The sequence below is a fragment of the Narcine bancroftii genome, chromosome 4 (assembly GCF_036971445.1).
Source record: "Narcine bancroftii isolate sNarBan1 chromosome 4, sNarBan1.hap1, whole genome shotgun sequence".
Classification (NCBI taxonomy): Eukaryota; Metazoa; Chordata; class Chondrichthyes; order Torpediniformes; family Narcinidae; genus Narcine; species Narcine bancroftii.
In genome coordinates, this window is record NC_091472.1 from 9612358 (window position 1) to 9626934 (window position 14577).

General features: G+C 46.3%; 1 protein-coding gene across 12 annotated transcripts in view; it reads left to right on the forward strand.

Moving 5' to 3' along the window:
• The first annotated feature begins 3682 nt into the window (after nucleotides 1-3682).
• Nucleotides 3683-14577, forward strand: part of ccdc28a (coiled-coil domain containing 28A) — a 99392-nt gene continuing 88497 nt past the window's right edge. For all 12 annotated transcript variants that reach the window (XM_069930732.1, XM_069930737.1, XM_069930736.1 and 9 more), the window contains exon 1: nucleotides 3683-3939. The gene's annotated coding sequence lies outside the window, so the exon portion shown is untranslated. The remainder of the gene's footprint in view (nucleotides 3940-14577) is intronic.

The following is a 14577-nucleotide window of genomic DNA, read 5'->3' on the forward strand; positions in this document are numbered from 1 at the left end:
TCATTACATATCTCCATGCTGGATCTATTATTTCCTCTTCTATTTTAATTGGTACATTTTTACTCATTAATATAGCTACTCCTCTTGCTTTTGAATTATACGACGCTGCTGTTACATGTCCTACCCAATCTCTCTTTAATTTCTTGTGCTCCAATTCAGTTAAATGTGTTTTTCGCACAAATGCTATATCATTTTTTCCTTTTTTCAGTAAATTTAGCAGTTTCTTCCTTTTGATTTGTTTATGTATTCCATTAATATTTAAAGTCATATAGTTCAACGTAGCCATTTCATACTTTGTTTATCTTCCCTTTCTATTTCTCCATCATCACCTTTCCTTCTTATCCATTTCTGCTTTCTTGTTTTGAATACTTTATAAGACAACATTTCTAAAACATCAAACATTTTCCTTATTCTCCTATTTAAAACTTCTTTAACCCCATTCTCCCCTCCCCCTCTTGAGTTGCCCTTTATCCCTTGTCGGGCAACCACATCTCCCCTCTCCATTTGGATTTGTGAATTCACTCGCAAACGTCAACTGATTTTGCAGTGACCGTAACTCCTCCCCACCCAGCCCCCCCCCCCGGAAAAGATTTCAATTTTCATATATAACAAAGGTCACTCTTTTAATTCCCTCCTTATTCCCTCTATTCCCTTTCATTCCCTTATTAATTCTTATCTATATACTATATATTTTCCTCTAAATACGGATACATTCATGTTTACACATATATATATATATATATATATATATAGATGTGTATCTCCATATACACACATACATATAGTTCGTGGTCATTTTTACTCTCATTACACTCCTGTTCGGCTCCAAATCATGGGTCCTCCAACGGCATCACCTACGGCTCCTAGAACGCTTCCACCAGCATTGTCTCCGCTCCATCCTCAACATTCATTGGAGCGACTTCATCCCTAACATCGAAGTACTTGAGATGGCAGAGGCCAACAGCATCGAGTCCATGCTGCTGAAGATCCAGCTGCGCTGGGTGGGTCACGTCTCCAGAATGGAGGACCATCGCCTTCCCAAGATCGTGTTATATGGCGAGCTCTCCACTGACCACCGTGACAGAGGTGCACCAAAGAAAAGGTACAAGGACTGCCTAAAGAAATCTCTTGGTGCCTGCCACATTGACCACCGGCAGTGGGCTGAAATCGCCTCAAACCGTGCATCTTGGCGCCTCACAGTTTTGCGGGCAGCAACCTCCTTTGAAGAAGACCGCAGAGCCCACCTCACTGACAAAAGGCAAAGGAGGAAAAACCCAACACCCAACCCCAACCAACCAATTTTCCCCTGCAGCCGCTGCAACCGTGTCTGCCTGTCCCGCATCGGACTTGTCAGCCACAAACGAGCCTGCAGCTGATGTGGACATTTACCCCCTCCATAAATCTTCATCCGCAAAGCCAAGCCAAAGAAGAAGACATGTCTTCATCTCTCTGCTTGTTTTGTAGTTGTTCTGCAAATTTTCGTGCTTCCTCTGGATCCGAGAATAGTCTGTTTTGTTGCCCTGGAATACCTATTTTAAGTACTGCTGGGTACTTTAACATAAATTTATATCCTTTTTTCCACAAGATTGTTTTTGCTGTATTGAACTCCTTCCTCTTCTTCAGGAGTTCAAAACTTATGTCTGGATAGAAAAAATTTTTTTGACCTTTGTATTCCAGTGGCTTTTTGTCTTCTCTTATTTTCTTCATTGCTTTTTCCAATGTATTTTCTCTTGTTGTATATCTTAAGAATTTTACTAAAATGGATCTTGGTTTTTGCTGCGGTTGTGGTTTCGGGGCTAATGTTCTATGTGCCCTCTCTATTTCCATTTCTTCCTGTAATTCTGGTCTTCCTAGGACCCTGGGGATCCAATCTTTTATAAATTTTCTCATGTTCTTGCCTTCTTCATCTTCCTTAAGGCCCACTATCTTTAAATTATTTCTTCTATTATAGTTTTCCATTATATCTATCTTCTGAGCAAACAGCTCATGTGCCTCTTTAACTTTTTTATTAGATTCTTCTAATTTCTTTTTAAGTCCTCTACTTCCATTTCTACGATTATTTCTCATTCTTCCACATTATCCACTCTTTTTCCTATCTCTGACATGACCATTTCTATTTTATTCATTTTTTCTTCTGCACTCTTAATTCTTCTTTTAATCTCATTAAATTCTTGTAATTGCCATTCTTTCACTGATTCCATATATTCTTTAAAAAAAGATATATCCATTGTCTTGCCTTTCTCTTCTTCTTCCATTTCTTTCTGTTCTTCTTCTTCTTCCTCTGGGTTGACCATCTGTTGTTTCCTTTATACCCTCTTCTTTCTTGTTGTCGTTATTTTCTCTGTTCTGCACCTGTTGCTGTGCTGCAGGTGTCTCTCTCAGCTGTGGAGATCGACTCCGCAGCTGTTCCCCCCTCCCGTCAGTGTGTTTTTTTTCATGCGCATCGCGCATGCGCGACTCCTCGAGCATGCGCGGTTGCGCACTTTTACTTGGCTCTGCGAGCCATTTTTGTAGTCCCGAGACGGGACTTCCACTCACCTGAGGGAGCGGGCTTCTCTCTCCGCGGCGGGCCTCCTCGGACAGGTAAGGCCTTCACCCTCTTCTTCTGACGTTCTTTCTTCTTTTCTTCTTCCCGTTGTTTTCGACTTTTCTCTCTTCGCTGCCATTTTCTTCTCACCTTTATTTTTACTTTGTTTTAATTTTTACTCTTGTACCTTTGTGCTTTCTGCGTTTTTTTTTAACTTTTCCGGAGAGGGCTGGAATTCCCTGACCGGCCACTACTCCATCACGTGACTCCTCACACCTGGATTTCTTGAAATAACAATCATCCAGATTGTGGTTGTATTTTCCACAGCAGAAGCATTCTACATGGGAAAGTTTCCCAACTAGTAGATCTCTTTGGTCAATGTCCAAGTTTTAATTGAGCCAGAGGCTGTCCTATATTTCTATTTCAAGGATTACTTCGTCCACACTGAGCAATTTTTGTTTGGCATTGTGGTGGGCCAAACCTTACTAAATGGTCTGCCTTAAGAATTGATCAAAATCAGAGTGTTTGCGTAATGCAGCCAAGACTTTGCTCACAGATTCGCCTGATCTTTGTCTTTTGCCCATAAAATCTCTGCCTTTCAGCCATAGCCGGTGGTTTGGGACAGAGATGTGCCCCTATGGTTGCCCCCGACGGCCTTCACGATTCCATCCCCGGATTCTCAGGTGCCAGCAGAGATCCAAAGTCTTTCTGCCCATTAAACTCGAAAACATTGACCGCTTTCACTTCACAGGCGGTGCCTCATCAATATTATGGGCGAGCCGGTAATGATCAACCCTTTCTACAGAGTTAAACCAGTTTTCTTCTGATTCCATTTTGAGACATCTTCCCTGTGTTCTCGTGACCGAGGCTGTGGGGTTCACGGTCTTGACCATCTGGCGTCCGAGTCCCATCCCCATCACCACTGTGAGGTATTTGGGGTTGAGCACATTGAGACCTGATGCTTCCTTCAGGGTTTCAGACAAGGGGCAGGTGGGTTCCACCCAGCCCACAGGTGTATATACGAATGACGTCATCACGCAGGGCGCGCTGGCATCCTTCTCAGGTGGCTTGCCTGCTCGCCATCTGGGAGTTGTAGTTCCGGCCTAGTTGATGGGTGCCGACGTGACGCTGACCGAACTACATATCCCAGCAGGCCAATTGCGGCGACCTGTGCCGGTCGATGAGCATAGGCGAGGACTGACAGCGCCATGGTAACAAGCGGCCTAGTCAGGTCGCCGAAGGCCTGGCATTGAGCCCGGTCCCGGCTCGCCGAAGTCGATTGTGTGTCTGCGGGCGGACCTTTGCTCTCCAGGCCCGGGGCTCCTCGCCTCTCCCGCTTGGTGCCCGCTGGCCTTTCCTCCTCCTGTGTTGGTCTGGGCGCGACGACGACCCCCCGGCTCCAGCGCGGCCTGGTAAGGGATCAGCTCTGTCTGTACAACCGGCAGCGTAATTCCCCCCTGGAACGACCTGCAACATTGAGGCAGACCCAGAAACGGGTCTTGTCCATCTACAGCGGAAGGGGGTGACGCAGCAGGTCAAACGGTGCCCTCCCCCCCTTCTCCCCTCCCCCCTCCCCCCTCCCCCCCTCCCCCCTCCCCCCCTCCCCCTCCCCCCCTCCCCCCTCCCCCCCTCCCCCCTCCCCCCCTCCCCCCTCCCCCCCTCCCCCCTCCCCCCCTCCCCCCTCCCCCCCTTCTCCCCTCCCCCCTCCCCCCCTCCCCCCTCCCCCCCTCCCCCCCCCTCCTCCCCTCCCCCCTCCCCCCCTCCCCCCTCCCCCCCTCCCCCCTCCCCCCCTCCCCCCTCCCCCCTCCCCCCCTCCCCCCTCCCCCCCTTCCCCCTCCCCCCCTCCCCCCCTCCCCCCTCCCCCCTCCCCCCTCCCCCCTCCCCCTCCCCTCCCACCCTCCCCCCTCCCCCCTCCCCCCTCCCCCCTCCCCCCTCCCCCCTCCCCCTCCCCCCCTCCCCCCCTTCTCCCCTCCCCCCTCCCCCCTCCCCCCTCCCCCCTCCCCCCTCCCCCCCTTCTCCCCTCCCCCCTCCCCCCCCCTTCTCCCCTCCCCCCTCCCCCCCTCCCCCCCCCTTCTCCCCTCCCCCCTCCCCCCCTCCCCCCCCTCCCCCCTCCCCCCCTCCCCCCTCCCCCCTCCCCCCCTCCTCCCCTCCTCCCCCCCTCCCCCCTCCCCCCCTCCCCCCCTCCTCCCTCCCCCCCTCCCCCCTCCCCCTCCCCCTCCCCCTTCTCCCCTCCCCCCTTCTCCCCTCTCCCCTTCTCCCCTTCTCCCCTCCCCCCTTCTCCCCCCCTCCCCCCTCCCCCCCTCCCCCCTCCCCCCCTCCCCCCTCCCCCCCTCCCCCCTCCCCCCCTCCCCCCTCCTCCCCTCCCCCCTCCTCCCCTCCCCCCTCCTCCCCTCCCCCCTCCTCCCCTCCCCCCTCCTCCCCCCCCTTCTCCCCCCCTTCTCCCCCCCTTCTCCCCTCCCCCCTCCTCCCCTCCCCCCCTCCTCCCCTCCCCCCCTCCTCCCCTCCCCCCCTCCCCCCCTCCCCTCCCCCCCTCCCCCCCTCCTCCCCTCCCCCCCTCCCCCCCTCCCCTCCCCCCCTCCCCCCCTCCCCCCTCCTCTCCCCCCCCTCTCCCCCCCCTCTCCCCCCCTCCCTTTTCTCCCCCCCCCTGCCCCCCACCCTTCTCCCCTCCCCCCTTCCCCCCCTTCCCCCCTTCCCCCCTTCCCCCTTCCCCCCTCCCCCCTCCCCCTCCCCCCTCCCCCTCCCTCCCCCCTCCCCCCTCCTCCCCTCCCCCCTTCTCCCCTCCCCCCCTTCTCCCCTCCCCCCTTCTCCCCTCCCCCCCTTCTCCCCTCCTCCCCTCCTCCCCTCCCCCCCTCCTCCCCTCCCCCCTCCCCCCTCCTCCCTCCTCCCTCCTCCCTCCCCCCCTCCCCCCCTCCCCCCCTCCCCCCCTCCCCCCCTCCTCTCCTCCCCCCCCTCTCCCCCCTCCCTTTTCTCCCCCCCCCTGCCCCCCACCCTTCTCCCCTCCCCCCTTCTCCCCTCCCCCCTTCTCCCCTCCCCCCTTCTCCCCTCCCCCCTCCTCTCCCCCCCTCCTCTCCCCCCCTCCTCTCCCCCCTCCTCTCCCCCCCCCCTCTCCCCCTCCCCTCTCCCCCCCCCCTCTCCCCCCTCCCTTTTCTCCCCCCCCCCCTGCCCCCCACCCTTCTCTGATACAAACTAGAAAGGCTGGTTACCTGAGACTATTGAATTCAGTGTTTTGAAGTCCTGAGGAATGCAACCTTCCTTGTTGGAAGGTGGGATACTATTCCTTAAGTTGGGGCTAGAACAGTGTAAGAGGTCAAAAATAGAGATCAGAGTTAGAGGAGATTGGAGGAGTAAAATTGGCATGCCAATGAAATCTCAGGGCTACCTTTGTTGACTGAACAAGAATGCACTGAAAATCTTTTTTTAAATTTTAGACATGCAGCACGATAACGGGCGCTTTTGGCCTGTGTGACCCAATTACATTTAATTAACCTACAACCCCAGTACATTTTGAACAGTGGGAGGAAACCCACACAGACACAAGGAGAACATACAGACTCCTTACAGACAGCGTGGGATGTGAACCCTGGTCTCGATAACTGGCGCTGTAACAGTGTTGCGCTAACCGCTATGCTAATGTATTATCCTATCTGTTGGATAATATCACAAAATATTTTTCAGTGGCTATAAAGTCTTGGAGCGTATGAGATCTGAACCAAACACTTCCTATTGTTTTGAACTAATTTTCTTCAAAGCATTAAATATGACACACTACATTTTATAAAGTATCTGTCCCTGGAAGATGGAAAGGTAAGGTGCAGGGCATCTCCTGTGTTTTTTTTTGTCCTAACTTGATAGGGAGAAGCTAGGTGATGGGTGAAGTCCTCCTGTTTCTCTTTGCTGGTTGTAATACACACAGCCTTTTAACAGCATGCTTTGCTCCATGTCACAAGAAGAGTGGCTCTTCACTTAAAGCACTCAGACAGAGATGTACAAATTTATGAGGGGCATCGATATAGTAGATAATGCAGATGCAAGAGCCTGTAGATGTTGCAATCTAGAGCAAAAGAAAAACAAGTTGTTTGAGGAACCTGGTGCGTCAGGCTGCATCCAAGGAGGAACATTAACAGTGGATGTTCCAGGTTGAAACCAATGTTCAGGACTGAGAAAGTTTACCCTATAGCTGAGGTATCTAAAACCAGTGGGCAAAGTGTAAGCAGTATGGAGAGGACTGCAAAAATCTTTTTCATTCTGAGCAGGGCTAGTGTTTGGAATGCTTTGGGGGAGAAAGGTGTGATTGGAAGCATGTACTTTCACAATATTAAAGAACTATTTTGATGAGCTTTTAAATCACTGGGGTATTGAAGGCTGTAGACCAGGGATGGCCAACTTTTAAAATTTTGACATGCATCACGGTAACAGGCATTTTACCCCACAAGTCTGTGCCGCTCAATTAACCTACGCCCTTGTTATGTACAATACAGAGAAGATCAAACTCTGGTAAAGTTATTCATATAGATATTTGATGGTTAGCATGGATGTGGTAGGCCGAAGGACCTATGTACACACCAAGAAAGAGAGTGGGTGATGATGGAGAAGGACCATAGAGATAATGGTCCTTTTGTGTTGGAAGGGTTGGAGTGACTATCAGGTGATGGCATCATGTTGAATCTGGAGGGCTGGAAGGTGATAAAGGAAACTTTATTTTAGTCTGGGTGGGAAGAAAGAGATTGAAATGGAGGAATTGCAACAAATGTGGTTAAGAGATTCCACTGAGATATAAACCGGAGGTTGTGGGTTAAGGATGAAAGGGGAAACATTTAAAAGTAACTTCTTCACACAAAGAATAGGTGTGTGGAACGAGCTTCCAGCTGAAGTGGTAAATGTGGGCTCAGTTTTAACATTTAAGAAAAGTTTGGACAGATACATGGATGTGAAGGGGTATGGAGGGATATGAACTGGGTGCAGGTCAGTGGAACTAAGCTGAATAGTAATTTGTCACAGAGTAGAAGGGCTGAAGTTTCTGAGCTATAACATTCTATATGTAGTTACAATGTGTAGATGCACTGAAATACTTATTTGCTGGAGGTATGTAAGGTACACCAACTACAACAGTAAAAATGAAATTACCATAATATGCCATTACATAGGGAGAGATAATAAATATCCACAGTAATAAATAATGCAAAGCTTGGTTTAAAAGAAATGTTCTGAGATATTATCTTTCAAGGATAAAAGCCCCTAGCTGATCCAGTTACTCTCTTTGCACATTATAGTTCCTGGTGGTTGAGGAGGAGACCATTTAGTCCATCAAATCCAAGCTGGCTCCATTGATTTTCTGTACCCCATCCTTTCACATCTGCTCATTAATGTTCCCATCTCATATCAGCCACCAAACCAAGGGTCATTTACAGTAGCTCATTAACCTCCCAGCCACCACATCTTTGGAATGTGGGAGGATGCTGCAATGCCGACAGGAAACACATGTCATCACAGGGAGAACATGCAAACTCCATGCAGGCAGCACCTAAGTCAGGATTGAGCCCAGGTTATCTTGATGCTCAGGTGTTGTGTTGATTTCTCTGGAGTAGGAAAGTGAAAGATTTGTGTTTCAATTACACTGGACGATGAAGATTTTGCTTCCTGAACACTTTTGGGTGTATTTTATAGATTTTGAGCTGCTGCTCACATACTGTTATTTTTTTAGATATAACCTGCTTTGTGATTTCCTATCACATTTTAAGTCTACTTCGAGCAGACAAACTATGAAGTGCAACGTGTCATTCAAAATTCATTTTCTGCATTTGCACTTGGACGTCTTCCCTTTTGATTTTGGTGCAGTCAGTGACTAATATGGTGAAAGGTTTCACCAGGACATTGCAACCATGGAAAAGCAGTATCAGGCAACTGGAATCCATCAATGCTGGCCGACTATTGTTGTACACTGACACGAGAGGCATCAGATGCTGAGTACAAATGTAAATCAGCGGCAAAACGTTTTTGGGTCAGTTGAACAAGCATCATTATGCAATTAAATTCAATAAAAGTTAATTTAATGTTTCTCCTACATGATATAATAAATCTAAAATCAATGTCGTGTTCAGTCTGAATTTGTCTATTATAATCCCCCTTTTTTTTAGGAAGCAAATCTTTTGAAAACATTGTTGTCCAGGGTTACTTGATCACTGCTTGACTAACATTCGCAACGACACATGTAATCTTGTATCTCTGAATAGAGCAAGAGTCAACACAGCCTTTTAACAGTATGCATATACTGAAGGGAGGGGAACATTGGGCAAGGAAAGAATTATCCAGTTTGCTGATCAGTGTTTATATTGTGATCATATTCTCAAGCAAAACCTTGATGTGCCTCAGGAGAGGGCAAGGCTAAAGAATATTTCAGATAATTAAATGGATTCCTTTCACAAATAATCCTGTGATTTAGAAACTGCTAGAAGAACTTGCCTTGGTTTATAAATTTGACCAACTCCAGAATTTGAATGTCTAATCAATATTAACATTACAATGGTGAAGTAACTGGATTGCTACTAGAATTCAAATCCCACCATGGCAGCTGAGGACCTTTAATTCAGTTCATAATATGGAGTTAAATCCACAATGATGTTGGAACAGACTGCAGTAATAGTCAAAAGAGCTGCCATTTATCTCAAATAAAGACCCATGATATTATTTAAAGAGCAGGGATACTTCAACTCAGCAATCTCTTTTCTTAAACAACAGCACTAAGAATGAGTTAACTCAGAATCTGAGTCAGAATTTATTGTCATGAACATGTCAGGAAACTCATTGCTGCAGAGTCACAATGCAAATATTTCCAGAAACCACCTTCCAAACTAATAGAAGGACAAGGGGAGGTAGTGTCTACGGCACATTGTTCATTCAGAAATCTGATGACAGAGGGGAAAATGCTGTACTTTTGCCATTGAGGGCTTGTCTTCAGGCTCCTGTACCTTTTTCCTCGATGGTAGAAGAGTGAAGAGGACATGGCCTGGGTGGTGGGGGGTCCTTGTTTCTTAAAACACTGCCTCTTGTTGATGTCCTCCATGGAGGGAAGATGGTACCTGTGATGATGCAGGCTCAGTTAACAACTCTTTGGAGTTTTTTTTCCCCTGTCCTGAGCAATGACACCTCCATACCAGAGATGATGCAACCAGTCAGTATACTCTCAATGGTATACCTTTAGAAGTTTTCAAGAGTCTTTAGTGAAACATCTAATCTCCTCACAAAGTATTGCCTTAGATGTTAATGCCCAGGAATTGGAAGTTCTTGACTCTCTCCACTGCTGACCCCTCAATGAGGAATGGTTCGTGTTTTGCTTTTCTCCTGAAGTCCACAATCATCTCCTTGGTTTCGCTAATGTTAAGTGCAAGATTGTTGTTGTGACACCACTCAACGAGCTGATCTATCACCCTCCTGTCCGCTTCCTCATTACTGACTGTGATAACTGTGGTGTCATCGACAAATTTGCAGATAACATTTGAGTTGTGCCTGGCCACACAGTCATGGGTGTGGAGTGAGTAGAGCAGTGGCCTAGGCACACATCCTTGAGGTGCACCTGTGTTGATTGTCATTGAGAAGATGTTTGAACAGACTGGTCTTCTGATGAAGTCAAGTTGGAGAGGTGGGTGGAGAGACCCAGGGTTTGAAGCTCGTTGTCCAGCACTCGGAATAATGGTGTTAATGGCTGAGTTGTAGTTGCCAAATGAGGTGTTACTGTTGTCTAGATGTTCCAGAGCTGAATGGAGATTCAGTGATATTGTGTTTGTTGTGGAGCAATTGTGATGGTAGACAAATTGCAGTAGGTCCAGATCTTTGATAAGTGTAAATTATGGCTATGACTATACTCTGTGTTTCATCACCCTTCTTGTGTTTGCATGTTGGCAAGAAAAGTTACCTAGGCCAGAAATGACAGTGCATAAGAAGAGATTCACCTGTGACGAAGACATTTGTGAATACGACTAATTGTGGGAAGAAGCCCAATATAAATGAGCATCTCCCAATCAATTGTTTCCTTCATTTCTCTCTTCCTCGCCTTTCTTTTGTGGACGACTCTTCCACTGATGAGAACTTCTAAATCATAGATTTTTATCATTAATCATCAGGTTCTTACAGAGAATATTGGAAAAGCAATGTGCTGACAACATTGTGTGAATCCTTGACAAACTGGGAGAGTACGTACTTTGTCAGACTCCAGTGATAAGAATTCCCTTTTATTGAAGGTCAGGTGACTTTATTTGCTTTCCAGCCTGTTGGATGAGGTGGGTGTTCAATAAACACTGAAAAGAAAATTATAAAGTTCTGGCATAATTGTTGCAAGGTAAAGTGAAGGTTTATCAGGAGTAATTTTGCAACAGAGAAAATTTGGCAGAAGAACAAGAAAATGCCCTGATTTGTTGCCAAGAGGAGGAAGTGAGAAGGTTGCAAGTCCCAAGGATGTATGAAGCAGTATATTCCACATCATTCTCCGTAGAATGATCTAATTGATCTAATTGGTCATTAAACGTGGGCCAGCAGCAAGATGATGGTCACTCCAGACTGGTCTGAGTCTTTATTGAGAAACAGAGTATTTGGTCCAGCTGGAGTTTGTAGTAAAAAAAGACCTTCACATTATCATCGTTCATTCTCCCTTATTTACTCATTTAGCTTCCTTTTAAATGCATTTTTGGGACTCGGCCCATCTCAATGTACAGTTTTAAAAAAAAACTAGTATCTGGCCCCTCTGGGGATTGGTAGATGCCGTATAAGTGAATTTTCCAGTTGCTTGAGGTTGCCTGTTGTATGAATTCCAGATAATGGGGATTTTACTGTACTTAAAGAATTGATGGGAATGTGGGGAGAATAAATTAGGGTAGGATTACTACAAATGGGTGCCTGATGGTGGGCATGGACGCTGTGGGTCAAAGCCTGTTTCTGTGCAATGACTTTATAATGCGGTGACTATTTCCAGTTGCTGTCTGCATATATTTTAAATATCTGTTATGTTGTGAGTGAAACTGTAAAAGTGTTTCAGTTTTATCAAGCTGTTGGTTTACCTTTAACATAAATATATATTTTGGGTCTGATTCTGAAATGTCGCAGCAGACAACTAAAAGCAAGTGAATACTTGTTCCTGGATCAGCCAGCACAGGATCCTGAGTCATCCCTTGGTGGAATTTGTATTGCGGTTCCTGACCACTAATTCTCCAGTTCCTTTCATGTTCTGTCATTCACGTTAACAAAGAACACCTTCCAGATTAGAACACTGTGCACTTTTTTGTTTGATTTACAAAAACAAGGTTTATTAGAACAATGGAGCAAAATCTTGTGAATTAACTTAAAATTTTTCATATAGCATAGAGTTTTTCCAAAACTTTGCAGAGTAAAATAGCAGAGTTGTAATGAAATGGTAGAGTTATTAATTTGCAGATTGTGGTGAATGTGGCAGCCAACATCCATGTGCAATAAGACCCCTGTTATCTGGAATCCAAGCAACTGTCAAAAAAAATCATGGAAAATAAATTAAAAAAAAACAAGTTTATATTTGCAGTGCCCCGCCATTAGTCCTGCAATCCATGCAACACACACTCTCAAGCAAAATTCACTTATCCAGTAACAATGCCCATAGGTGCCAGATACCAGGGATTTTTTCTGGATCTAGTAATTATTGCACTCTTTATTTTCTCTTGTGTTCAATCTACCAGTATAAATGAATCTTAAGAACAGTACTTGTTGCTCTTGTTTTCTATGTTGCCTTACTTTGGGTATTGTGCTTCATGTCACCAACAACCTCTTCTGACAGCCTTCTGACAGCAAAGAGGGAATTCTGTTTTACAGATGATGAGTGTACGTAAGCCTAGCCCCTTGTACACTTCAGGTATTGAGTCTATAATAACTTGGAGCTTAGCCCCAAGCCATATGCAAGCATTCTCTTTGCAGTGCAGCTCAATCACTGAGGATGGAGTGACCTTTGTTTTGGAGTGAATCAGAATGAGAATTTATTGCCATGAACAAGTCATAAAATGTTGTGTTTTGCAGCAGCGATCAGAGAGTAATAATGGATACAAGCCAATTATCCACATGTATTACAGTTGAGATTTACTCCAGTCGGAAACTTTTTACAGTGAGAAAGACTGAAATGTAAACAGGCCCAACATTGTTTCCTTGACACAGTTATCACTGAGATTAGCTCTGTTGTTGGTACATTAGTTCAAATGATGAACTATGTGCTATCACGAGCCAACTGTAAGATGGTGGTGAATTTCTGCAGGCTGTTGAATTTAAGGAGGGTTCTTGACTTCCCTTTCCTTTGGTTGCAGTCAGGCTCTCGTGAGGTTGAGAAAGGCCATGTATAGTGGATGGTGCTGTTCCCTGGCATTTACAACTATAGAATGTTACAGCACAGAAAAACAGGCCATTTGACCCTTCTGGTCTGTGCTGACCAATAAAACTAGCTGGTCCTACTAACCTGCTCTCGTTCCATAACTTTTCAGACCTCTCCCATCCATGTACTTATCCAATTTATTTTTAAATCAAGATTGAATCTGAATTCGCTACATCAGGTGGCAGCTCATTCCACACTCATACCACTCTGAGTGAAAAAGTTTCCCCTAATGTTCCCCTTCCACCTCTCCCCTTTCAGCTTAAAGCTATGGCCTCTCATATTTATCTCCCTCAATCTAAGTGGAAACATCCTACTCGCATCTACTCTGTCTATTCCCCTCAATGTTATAAACCTCTCTCAAGTCTCCCCTCATCCTTCGTTCGCAGGAGTTTAGTCGTAACCTGTTTAACCTGTAACTCAACTCTTGAAGACCTGGCAACATCTTGGTAAATCTTCTCTGTACTCTTTCAATCTTATTGATAGATTTCCTGCTGCTGGGCGACCAGAACTGCACACAATATTCTAAGTGTGGTCTCACCAATGACTTGAATCATGTTCCAACTTCTATACTCAATACTTTGACTTATAAAGGCTAAGATTCCAAAAGCTTTCTTTACAAGCCTGTCCACATGCAACACCACCTTCAGGGATCCCAGATCTCTTTGATCCTCTGCACTACTCAATGACCGACCGTTCAATGTGTACATCCTACCCTGAGTTGCTCCTCCAAAGTTCAATACCTCTCATTTATCTGCATTAAATTCCATCAGCCATTTACTGCCCCAATTTCCCCAGCTGGTCCAGATCCTTCTGCAAGCTTTGAAAATCTTTCTCGCCTCCTATCTTGGGGTCATCAACAAACTGGCTGATCCAATTCACCACATTATCATCTTGGTTATTTATATAGATAACAAACAATAATGATCCCAGCACAAATCCCTGAGGCCCACCACTTGCAACGATTCACCACCACTCTGTTTTCTCCCACTAAGCCAATTTCAAACCCAGTTTGCAGCGTCTCTGTCTACCTAGTCTCCTAACCTTCTGAATCAACCTCTCATGCGGAACCTTGTCAAAGGCCTTACTAAAGTCCATATAGACAACATCCACAGCCTTCCTAGTGACGTCCTCAAAAATCTCTACAAGCGTGACCTACTGCACACAAATCCATGCTGACTGCCCTTAATCAGCTGATGATGGTCCATCCTCTCTCTCAGAAATCCTTGAAATAAATTACATACTACTGATGTCAGGCTCACTGGCCTATAATTGCCTAGTTTACTTTTGGAGCCCTTCTTAAACAGTGGGACAACATGAGCCACCCCCAATCCTCCGGCACCTCCCCGGTGACTAAGGACATTTTGAATATATCCACCAGGGGCTCTGCAATTTCAGCACTTGTCATGGCCACTCTACTTCAAGATGAACAAAACCCATGCTTTGATTAATTGAGCAACACTTTGGCCACCAAGAAAAACCAGTTGAGGATGTTGGTAATGACCTTACTTGTATCAGCAAAAAGTCCCTGTAGTTATCAGAGTTAAATATGTTGCCTTGCCCCGATTAAAATGAACCATTGTCATATCTCTACGAAGGTGCACATTGTTTGATGAAATCCAGATGTGAGTGTGAGATTACGTGCCACCAAATTCAAGGAGTTTCTTTCCCGCCATTA